The sequence below is a fragment of the Chenopodium quinoa genome, unplaced genomic scaffold (assembly GCF_001683475.1).
Source record: "Chenopodium quinoa cultivar QQ74 unplaced genomic scaffold, ASM168347v1, whole genome shotgun sequence".
NCBI classification, from domain to species: Eukaryota; Viridiplantae; Streptophyta; class Magnoliopsida; order Caryophyllales; family Amaranthaceae; genus Chenopodium; species Chenopodium quinoa.
The window spans coordinates 2,005,749-2,017,206 of NW_018744113.1; positions in this window are offsets into that span (position 1 = coordinate 2,005,749).

The following is an 11,458-nucleotide window of genomic DNA, read 5'->3' on the forward strand; positions in this document are numbered from 1 at the left end:
TCCTTAATCAGGTACTAACTTGACCGTTGGAGGCGAAGCTCACAGGAGTCTCCGTTATTTTGCAGGTACAGGCGTCCGGTTCCAGTCTCGGAATTGTAACTCTCCCGCAGGACATCAGAAAACCCCGAAACATCTGGCGCCGTCTGTGGGGAGAGTACTTCAGAGATGGCATCCAAGTCTGTACCGACTCCTGAAGAGAGGCGTCCCGTAGACGACCCTCAAGTTCAGTCGGACCATGACACCGAAAGTGAATTTGAAGTTGAAACTCATACAGCTTCAGACGGGACCCTAAGGGCCCGACGTACCCGTCATACCGAAAGGAGGGAACGGGAGCATCTTCAAACAGGAAGCGAGCCAGCAGGCGCACCGCCTGCTCGGCAACAGCCGACTGATGGGTCTGCTCCCATCACAAGGAACGAACTCATGACCTTCATGAGGGACTTCAAGGGAGAGATTCAAGAGTTGATCAACAAGAAGCCGGCTGCTTCAGTCAAGGAGCAGTCGGCCAAGAAACCCTCCACTTCACTGAAGAGGAAGCCAGTTCAAGGGCGAGAGGCGACTCCTCATCCTAAATCTAGGAAGCGGGAGCCACCTGCCCTCGATTTCACAAAAATCCGTTATCCTACAGGAAATAGGAAACCGGTTCGTCATATTCAGGCGGACGGGTCAAAGCAAACATTCACAGATGCTCGGCTACTGCTAGAGCAGAAGAAGAGTGACCGATTGTCAGAGTCGGCTTCTACTTCAGACTTTCAAGACAGTTTGCGAAATGCCTCGATGAGGCATACTCAGTCGTACCATGAGAGTCAGTCAGGCGGCACCTCCCGTCAGTCCGGCTTTCATAGTGCCCAGGCGGTACCAAACTTACCATTTGTGCCGCAACAACAGTATTTTATGCAGCCACCTCCATTTGGTGGACCTACAGCAAAAAACGTCCAACCTATGGACTGGCAGCTACGGTTGCTTAGACTTGGTGAACAGTCGTCGGCCTTCTCCAAGGAAATTACTGAAGCCGCTCAGCCGGCCAAAGTGAAAAATGTATTAGTAGGCGCCTATGACGGCACTACTAACCCAGAAGACCATCTGATGGCATTCACCAACCTGATGTACCTTCAAGGGTTGGATGATCCCACTTGGTGCAAGTGTTTCCCAGCGACTCTCAAAGGAATCGCACAGCAATGGTTCGGCAACCTGCCGACTGGTTGTGTAGATAGCTTCAGGACGCTTGCTTACTTATTTGCCTCCAACTTCGCCATGAACATCCCTGCTAAGAAAACGACCCTTGATTTGGGAACAATTCAGCAGGGCGAGAAGGAGGGGCTTCGTTCTTACATCAGGCGGTTTAACCTGATGAGAATACAGATTCAAGGGTTACCGGATGAGGTAGCTTATACCGACTTTTTTAGAGGTCTCAAAGACGGGTCTACCTTCAAATTTGATTTGGTTCGAAAAAGGGTGGCGACTCTTCAAGAGGCCTTGATTGAAGCAGAAGCCTATATACAGGCGACTGATCTGTGTACGATAAAACAGTCGGACGGGAAAAGGTTCGACAAAAGAGAAGGACGACAGAAACAGTCGTCAAACAAAGATGAGAAAAGAAAAGAGGTCTGGGCGGCTGATTCCTCTAAACAGCCGGCCCAGAAAAAGAAAAAAGAATTCAAACCATACTCCCCAAAGTATGCGTTTAACAAGGATAACCAGTTTATCCTAAAAGAAATCAAGGGACGGATCTCAATTGAGAAGCCGGTCCCCATGAAGGGTTCTGCAAACAACCGGAACCAAGATAAAATCTGTGCTTATCATGATGACGTTGGTCATCACACCAATGACTGCATCAGTCTTATGCGGTACCTAGACCGCCTGGCTGAGTAAGGTGATCTTGACACTTATGTCGAGAAATCTACGGGGAACTCTTCCTCAAAAAAGCTGTCGGCCAAAAAGAATCAACAGGCCGACAGCTCCGATACAGATGATGCAGTCGTCTACACTATTGCAGGCGGCTTCTCAGGAGGCGGCCCCACTATTAGGGGCAACAAAGATAATATAAGGCGGTTAGATGTAAATTCCGTTCACCAAGAACGGCCCTCCAAATATACATTTCCTGAGATAGTCATCACTGAAGAGGATCTAGGAGGGGTAAGGGGGCCGCATGACGACCCTCTCGTTATTGAATGTAAAGTGGCCAACCAGAGAGTTGGCCGAATCCTCATAGATACCGGGAGCTCCTCAGATCTCATCAGCAGCAAATGTTTGTCGAAACTTAAATATCAGACTGACTGCATACATCCGGCCTCCCACCCTTTAATAGGGTTTGGAGGAGGAGTCGTCCACCCACTGGGACGAGTAGATTTACCCATTCGCCTGGGCGAAAAAGGGGAAGGACGACACATGGTAGTCCGGTTCCTAGTAGTAGAGGAACTCTCGGCCTACAACATGATTCTGGGTCGACCAACCCTGAATAATTCCAAGGCTGTTATAATCCCGTCTCTTATGTTGCTCAAGTTTGAGAGGGATAATGGAACAATCGGCTCCCTAAGGGGAAATCAGAGGATGGCCCGAGAGTGCTATCTCTCGGATGTCAAGCCCACTGTTATGGCCACTGGGTCAAGTGGAGAAAAAACAGACCTTGACAATGTCAAGGAGAGTGCGCCTGTTCAAGAAGCAGGCGGCAAAAAGAGAAAGGCGTCCCAGACAGAGTCCGCAAGAAAAGCAAGAAAATAGCAATCATTGGCAGAGGAGCGGCCGGATGAGTTCCGCCCTCAGCCGGCTGGTGAGCATGCGGACCTGATCTTAGACGACTCACGTCCTGACCGAACAGTCAAAGTTGGGACAACTGCTCTGAGAAACCTTGGTGACGACTTTCACAACCTATTGAAAGAATACAAGGACATCTTTGCATTTGAAGTCTATGAAATGCCAGGCATTAGTCCTGATCTGGCGGTACATAAACTCGCCGTGGATCCGAAAACGAAGCTGGTACGGCAAAAGAAGCGGAACCATGGCGAAGAAAGAAGTCAGGCGGCAGCCGCCGAAGTTAAAAAATTACTTGATGCAGGGTTCATTCGGCAATGTTACTTCCCAGACTGGGTTGCAAATGTGGTGCTTGTTAAAAAGCCGAATGACACCTGGCGAATGTGTGTAGACTACACAGACTTAAACAAGGCGTGCCCTAAAGACAGTTATCCTCTGCCTAAAATTGATAACCTGGTCGACTCAACAGCCGGCCATGCCTTGATGAGTTTCATGGACGCCTATTCTGGTTTCCATCAAATTCCCTTATGGAAGAAAGATCAGGAGAAGACGGCCTTCGTCACTGATCAGGGGTTATATTGTTACACGGTCATGCCGTTTGGTCTTAAGAATGCCCCGGCTACCTTCCAACGAATGATAAACACTGTGTTCTTTGATCAGATTGGGAGAAACGTCGAGGCATATATTGATGATATGATTGTCAAGACTAAACTTCAGAAAGATCATCTGTCGGACCTCCGAGAAACTTTCGCCACACTCAGGCGGCACCATGTCATGCTCAATCCCAAGAAATGTGTCTTTGGAGTTGAGTCTGGGAAATTTCTCGGATTCCTTATCAATCAGAGAGGAATAGAGGCGAACCCTGAGAAGGTGCAGGCGGTCATTGACATGCAGTCGCCTCGTACCATCCGAGAGGTTCAGAAGTTAACAGGTTGTTTGGCGGCCTTGGGAAGATTTCTAAGCCGATCAGGCGACAAATGCCTATACTTTTTCCAGGCAATTAAGAAAAAGGCAAGGTTTGAATGGGGGCCGGATGCTGAGGCCGCCTTCCAGAAATTAAAAGTTCACTTGCATTCCTTGCCGAGGCTGGTCAGCCCTTTTCCCAAAGAGGTTCTCTACATGTACCTGGCCATCTCTGATCATGCGTTAAGCGCTGTTCTCCTTGCTGAAAGGGACGGCTGTCAGCTCCCAGTCTACTTTGTCAGTCACGTACTGAAAAATGCCGAGTTGAGGTATCCCCTAGTGGAGAAATTTGGTCTTGCACTCTTCATGGCTGTTAAAAAATTGAAGCCCTACTTTTTGGCACATACAGTCGTCGTGTATACAGACCAACCTATCAAGCGGCCGCTGACCATCATGGAGTCGTCAGGCCGAATGATCAAATGGGCCATAGAAATACAGAGCCTCGAAGTTACTTTCGAGCCTAGAAAAGCAGTGAAGGGGCAAGCCTTTGCTGACTTTATTGTAGAGATGACTCGTCCTCCTGACTCTCAAGTTCCAGACCAAGTATGGAAGGTATATGTGGACGGAAGCTCTACTTCAAATGGTTGTGGAGCAGGCGTCATATGTCAGTCGCCAGAGGGCGACAGGTTCGAGTATGCTCTACGCTTCAGTTTTCAGGCTTCAAACAATGAGGCAGAATATGAAGCTTTACTAGCCGGGATCCGCATGTGCAAGGCGGCAAGAGCAAGAAAAATAGACGCCTGTTCCGATTCACAATTGATAGTGAGTCAGTACAATGGCGAATACGAAGCAACCCATCCGGCCATGATCAAGTATTTACAGGCGGTCCGACAAGCAGTCGGCTCCCTTGAGGATTTCCATCTGATCCAAGTGCCGAGATCAGAAAACAACCAGGCGGATGCGCTGTCAAAATTAGCATCATGTGCCTCCTCTGATACTCCTCGAACTGTTTTTTGGGAAGTAATGGAGAAGAGAAGCATCGAGGAAAACCCTATTGGAATCCTAGACAGAAGCTCAACCTGGATGGATTCAATCAGGGCATATCTGACAAACGGTACACTGCCGGATGATCCTCAACAGGCGGCAGCACTTAAAAAACGAGCCACCTGTTTTGAAATGATTAAGGGAGAACTTCACAAGAGGGGGTACCTTCAACCCTTCTTAAAGTGTGTTACTCCAGAAAAGGGACGAGAGATACTAGATGATCTTCACTCTGGTTACTGTGCTTCTCATATAGGTGGTAGGATGCTTGCTCAAAGGGCAAGGCGGCAGGGCTACTTTTGGCATACTTTGGAAGCAGATGCAATGAAGATGGTGAAAAATGTGACAAGTGCCAAAGGTTTGGCAAACTAATTCACCGTCCGGCTACTGACCTCACTACCATTCACAGCCCACTACCGTTTGCTAAGTGGGGCATGGACATTCTGGGTCCATATACGCCTGCTACAGGCGGAAGGAGGTACATACTTGTTGCCGTCGACTACTTCACTAAATGGGTAGAGGCGGAGGCTGTAAAGGGAATCAAGACGAAAGATGTAATTTCATTCATTTGGAAAAATGTTATCACTCGGTTCGGGGTTCCCATGTCTATGGTTTTTGATAATGGTCCCCAATTTGAGACGCCTGTTCTCAAAAGCTGGTTGGGTGACCAAGGAATTGCAAACTACTTTGCATCTGTCGGCCGTCCACAAGCAAACGGCCAGGTAGAAGCCTTTAATAAAATCATCTCAGACGGTCTCAAGAAAAAGATTGAACGAGCAGGCGGCCTATGGGCGGATGAACTACCACATGTTCTCTGGGCCATTAGGACGACTGAAAAAGGGGCGACTGGAGAAACTCCATTCCTCCTAACTTACGGTGCGGAAGCTGTTCTTCCAATAGAACACTACGAGCCGACTCTTCGAGTAATGCTATATGACGAAGAGGCAAACTGGGAAGCCATGCGCCTGGCATTAGACTCACTTCCTGAAAAGAGGGGCAATGTTGTCTTGCGCCATGAGATCTATCGCCTGAGAATGACTAGATCATACAACAAAAAAGTACACAGGCGTCCACTCAAAGTAGGGGACTTTGTACTTAGAAAAATGGAAGCAGTTGGTAGGGCTAATGAGTCTGGAAAACTAACTCCCAACTGGGAAGGACCCTACCGAATCTATGAGGAAGTCAGGGACGGTACCTACCGTCTGGAAACACCAGACGGACAACCGTTGCCTCGAACTTGGAATGTAGATAATCTTAAGAAATATTTCTTTTGAATGATGTAAAGTAAAGAGCTACTTAATAAAAGTTTGCACTTACTATTCAATTTTGTACTACGAGGGGCATGCCGTCTGTACCTTTACAGTCGGCTACTCTCCATTGAGTTTTACACTCTATCTCAGAGGGGCATGTCGTCTGTATCCTTATAGTCGGCTACTCTCCATTGAGTATTTCACTCACAATAGGGGCATGTCGCCTGGGAATATAGTCGGCTACTCTCCTTAAGAAGATGGCCGACTGGTTCCAAACACATAGCCACCCCCCTAATACTTAGCTAAAAAGATTAGGGCCTGGCCGACCCTATGCCTAACAGGCGGCTACCCTCCTTTTATTTAGCACCTACGCTCACTAAGAACTTACCAAGGCCACAGGCCGAATGATCAGACCAGGCGCCAAGCCAACTGATCAAATCTACAAAACTAATACGACCTGTCCCAACATCATAGCAGGCGTCCGACGGCATCCCTCCGGATGAAATTCGTCGCAGAGAGCAGCTCCCTTTTGGGTGGAACATTGTTCTATAAACTAATTACACGACACCTATACGACTGTCCCCAAGGGCAACCACGTAGCCGTTTTTGAGACAAGGATAACTCTATCACTAACCAAACCAGTGGTAGCAGTTGACATCTGAGTCAGATAACCGCCTGTATTACTTGGGATAAATGCAGGGGGTACCTATTGAGTTAATAGCCAACAAACATTGGCGAATCAAGGGGTCTAGCCGGCCTATGCCGCCTGGTACCTCTACTTCTCAAACAAAAGTGACGGCGACTGAGTAACTCCAATGTTAACTCATAGTCACTCCCTCAAATTTGGTATGGAACCTAAAAGGTTTGAGTCGTCCGCCTGTTTTTAACAAACAGGGGCACTCAAACCCCTATTCCTACTAGGTAACCTATTGAGTTAATAGCCAACAAACATTGGCAAATCAAGGGGATCAGCCGGCCTACGCCGCCTGGTACCTCTACTACTCAATCTAGATGGTGACGAAGACTAAGTAACTCCTATGTTAACTTACTAGTCACTCAAACTTAGTATGGAGCCTAAAAGGTGTGAGTCGTCCGCCTGTGTTTAACAAACAGGGGCTCTCAACCACTACTCTTGCTAGGTTAACAAATTATGAGTTAAAAGCCAACAACATTGGCATTAAAGGGAAACAACCGGTACCCGCCGCTTGTTATCTCTACTACTCAATTCCTTGGCGACTAGGTAATACTCTATTTACTTGGTCAGACCACTTTCCTACTTGGTTAAAATTACAAAAAGACAGGCACGCCTGCCTAAAAAGGATCCAGACAAAATAGTTCAAATACCGATTGAATAAATGGCCGACTGATCGTCTATCCTGGAAACAGACAACCAGTAGTCCAGGGGCATAGGCGGCGTACTAACTATCCGTACCTGTCTGCAACGTTCGGCCATGTACAACAGTCGGTCTAGTAAACAATTGGATATTAGATATGGAATACTTGGACAAATTTGAAGCAAAACAAAAATTCATTAAAAATAAGCCGGTCATTAAAGACCAGCAAAATATTCAAAGCCCCGGCCCCCTGGCCGGGTAAATACAAAGCAAACGGCACGCAGGCCGTGGAAAGAATACATTAAGCTTAAGAAGGGGGCAGTTCAGTATTAGCAGCTGCCGCCTGGTCCTTTTTTGATGCCTTACCCCCAAGTGGCACAAGCGCCACAACCGGCTCCTCCTCCTCCTCCAACGCTTCTCCCAACGCCTCTTCTTCAGCAGCCGCCATGATCTCTTGATTATATGTTTCCGAACACTGGCGGTACGTTCTTTCCCAAGAGGCAAAGTCGGCACTGGGGAAGAGGCGGCCCCAGGTCATGCGCTGGATTTGAGCGGAGTCTTCCATCATCTCCCAGACGAGCTCTTTCTTCTCTTGCTCGGCCTTTTCCGAGAGCTCTTGGGTAAGACTCTTCTCTTGGCTCACCAGGCGTTCTTTTACGCTGGCCAAGGATTTCTCCATGGCTTCGTAAGAGTACATTTTTAGGCGAAGAGGTTTCAGCTCGGCCTTAAGATTTGTGATGGTCGCCTCCAGCTCGTCATTCTTCTTCTGGGCCGCCTCTAACTGAGCCCGAACAGCGGCGGTAGCCTGCGCCTGATAATAAAGAATATCAATGGTCAGTACTTCATTTGGGAAATTTGAAACATTGCCTTATCACAGTCAGAGGCGGCCATAGCTTTTGCAGCCTTTACCTCTTTGTTCTTCCGATCAAGCGGCTTGCGAAGGCCGTTAACTCGGAGCAGGGCCTAAGTACAAAAAAAAACAGGTGTCAGTTTCCAAACAAAAAAGAAAACAGGCGTCCAGAAATTTAAATACTCAAAAATATGCTAAGTATACCTCAGCAAGGACCCCTGCAATCCCGTCAAGGTCAAGGGTGCCGACACCCCTGACCGCCTCCCTTTCAGCTGGAGGAACTGCCCTGATCATAGACTTGGCCATGTCTACCAAGTCAGGCTCTGGGGGCCGGCTGCATCAAGCGTAAACAAACGGATTAGACTTAGTAACAAAGGGAGCAAGTCTAAAATTTACAAGGACAACTTCATACCTTTAGGCGGCCCAGTTGGAGTTTTAGAAGAAGTGGCCGGCTGTTTCTCAGCTGCCACCTGTTTCCTGGCAGAACCAGGAGAGCTCCCAACAGTCGTCTTCCGGGCCTTGGGGTCCGGCTGTTGGGAAGATGAAGATCTTGGAGCACCCGTCTAAAACAAAAGAAAAAAGTCAGTATATGCATAAACACTCCAAAAAGAGGGTGAAAGGTTCGGAGCTCACCAAGGGTGCCCCCTTTTTGGGGGAGTCGGTTGAAGCTTGTTGCATAATAGAGGCCCGCAACATGGCCGCCGCAGTCTTGGAGGCGGTGATTTTGCTCATGGCGTCAGCTGCAAAAAAAAACGACAAAGTTAATAAAAGATAAACAACAAATGTATGAAACAACAGAGTATTCGACAGGCCGACTACCTTTTGAGCACCGACTGCTGAGGCCACAGGCGGCCAAAAAGTACTCGTCATAGAGCCATTTGAAGCTCGGGACGCAGTGCAGGGGTACTTGCTCTCGTACCCCTGAAGTAGAGTCGACCCTCGACTCTACTTTAAAGAGTACTTTGTCAAGGATCTCTTTCTTAGCCTTGGGGGGAACAAGCGGCATGCTACGGCCGCCTGCAAGAAGGGGCAGATTCCTGTTCCACCTATTGAAGCGCTTGTTCAGCTCAATGTCTGAACTCTCAATGATGAGGAAGGTACTCCGCCAGTCCTTCCACTTGTTTGCTTTACCTCTCGTCATGAGGTAGCCCCTGTGGCTTGTTAATTGATACCAGCCGGTACCGCCTGTCTTAGGGGTCCGGCTGAGATAGTTCATATGGGCGAAAGCCTCGAAGCTCGGCTCCACCCCGTGCAGTTCGCACCCGGCCACATAGCCGAGTACGTTGACCCAGGAGTTTGGGGCTAACTGCCATAACCCCAACTCATACCCATCCAAAATCCGCTGAACAGCCGGATGTAAAGGGAAGCGCAGCCCTGCCTTGATGGCCGCCTCGTAGCAGCCAAAGCAGGCGCTATCATAACTGGAACCAGCCGGCCAGACGACTGTGTCTTCAGGATCCGGCACAAACACTAGAAAGTCGGGGCCCATGGTGTGGTTTGCAATAAAGCTCTCCACTTTCTCTTGCATGGCTGTGATTCGGCCCCGAGGTACCGTGCAGTAGTAGGGGGTATTTAGCTCTTGGTAAGAGGCGGATGGTTCCGCCCAATTGTCCCCCTTCTCAACTGTGTGAGAAAGTCTCGCCTCTTGCAGGCGGCTGTTTTTCTCTTCTGTACCCAAAGAAGCATGGCCAGAAGAGCTTGACGAGGAATCTTCCTCGGACGAGTCTGAAGAGGACGACTCCTCCCCTCTCCCGGAGGAGCCCGCCTCCTCTCTTTGAAAAGGAGCAGATTTGTTAACTGTTAAATTGGAAGGGGTCACTATGACTCCCCCCACAGAATTGCCGGCATCCAGGCCGCCTTGTCTCACTTCAACATCTGGCGCCTGGTCAGATGTTTCACTAATCGGCACCCTGTGGGAGGAGCCGTCTGAATTTGAGATCCTAGCTGTCTTTTTCGTTCTGGCCATCCTGCTCTGCATAGACACAGATACAGTCGGACTTTGTATAAAGGGCAAAGATGGGTCCGGAAAAGGGCAGGCGGCACTCCTAGTCCTAGATTCAGCCGTCCTCGGTGACCGGCTGATCACTAACCTAGGTCGTGTCGTGTGCTTCCGTGGTGCCATTTCAGAAAATAAAAAGAAAATTAAGAGTAAGAGAACTGAGTTACCTGAACGAGTGACGGTTGATGAAGTTCTGGAAATCCGGTGCAGTCGGCTTGTCAGAACAGGCGGTAGGCAGAAAAGTCCAAAATGTCAGAGCAAGTTCAGGGGTCCGAATGTTCTCAAATAGTTCTCAAAGTGTGAAAATGACTCAAGGCAACTCTCCCTTATATAGGCGAAGTGAGAAGGCGAAGGGTCACTTCCAGAATTCAAAATTTGGGCGGGAAAATCTCTCGTCCATTCGCCGACTGACACCTGTAGCAGGCCGTCGCCCGTTACAGTGCGACACCTGTCACAGGTAACACGTGACCAATCACGTGCCACCTGTGAGGGGCAAATGATTAGGGGATTTTGCTCCTACCAATCGGAATGCGCCACGTGGGCTAATCAGGACCTGCCAAGTGTCCCCTAGTTGGAACTGTCAGGGCTTGCCACGTGGCACGCGCTTATTCGTCCACCTTGGACCTGTTATGTCACGACATGTGGCATACTCCATGCCTAATGGAGAAACCGGCCACCCAGGCCCAACTTCCGAGGGAAGCCCAATCGGCCCTAGGTTTACCTAAACCTAGGATGGGCACGTTTCCCAAGGTTATAAATACCTCCCTTAATCCTCATTAAGGAGGAGAAGAAAAACATTACGGAACACACTAATAACCGGCTGATCTCGCTAACAAAGCAGATTACCTACATTAAACACTCTCACCTAGAGAGACCTTATTACTTTAATTTCCGCATTAATTACTCCTTAATCAGGTACTAACTTGATCGTTGGAGGCGGAGCTCACAGGAGTCTCCGTTATTTTGCAGGTACAGGCGTCCGGTTCCAGTCTCGGAATTGTAACTCTCCCGCAGGACATCAGAAAACCCCGAAACAGGATTGACTGGGTTAAATTGTTTGCTTATACATTTTGAATTTCAAATGGTGTGCACTAGTTTATAATGCAAGTATTATTTGTGCTCTAATTATGCAAGGTGCGCTTAAAGGCAAAGGTATGTGATTGGTGTAAAGATTCAATTATTACTCATTCATGATTATGCAAACAGGATGAGTAAATGATGCAGTTCCAAGGCATCAATATTGTTATTATAATTATTTTTATTGTTATTTTTAGTTTATTATTAGATGACCGAATTTATTAGGATATTTTTGTTAGTTTAATTCGGTTAG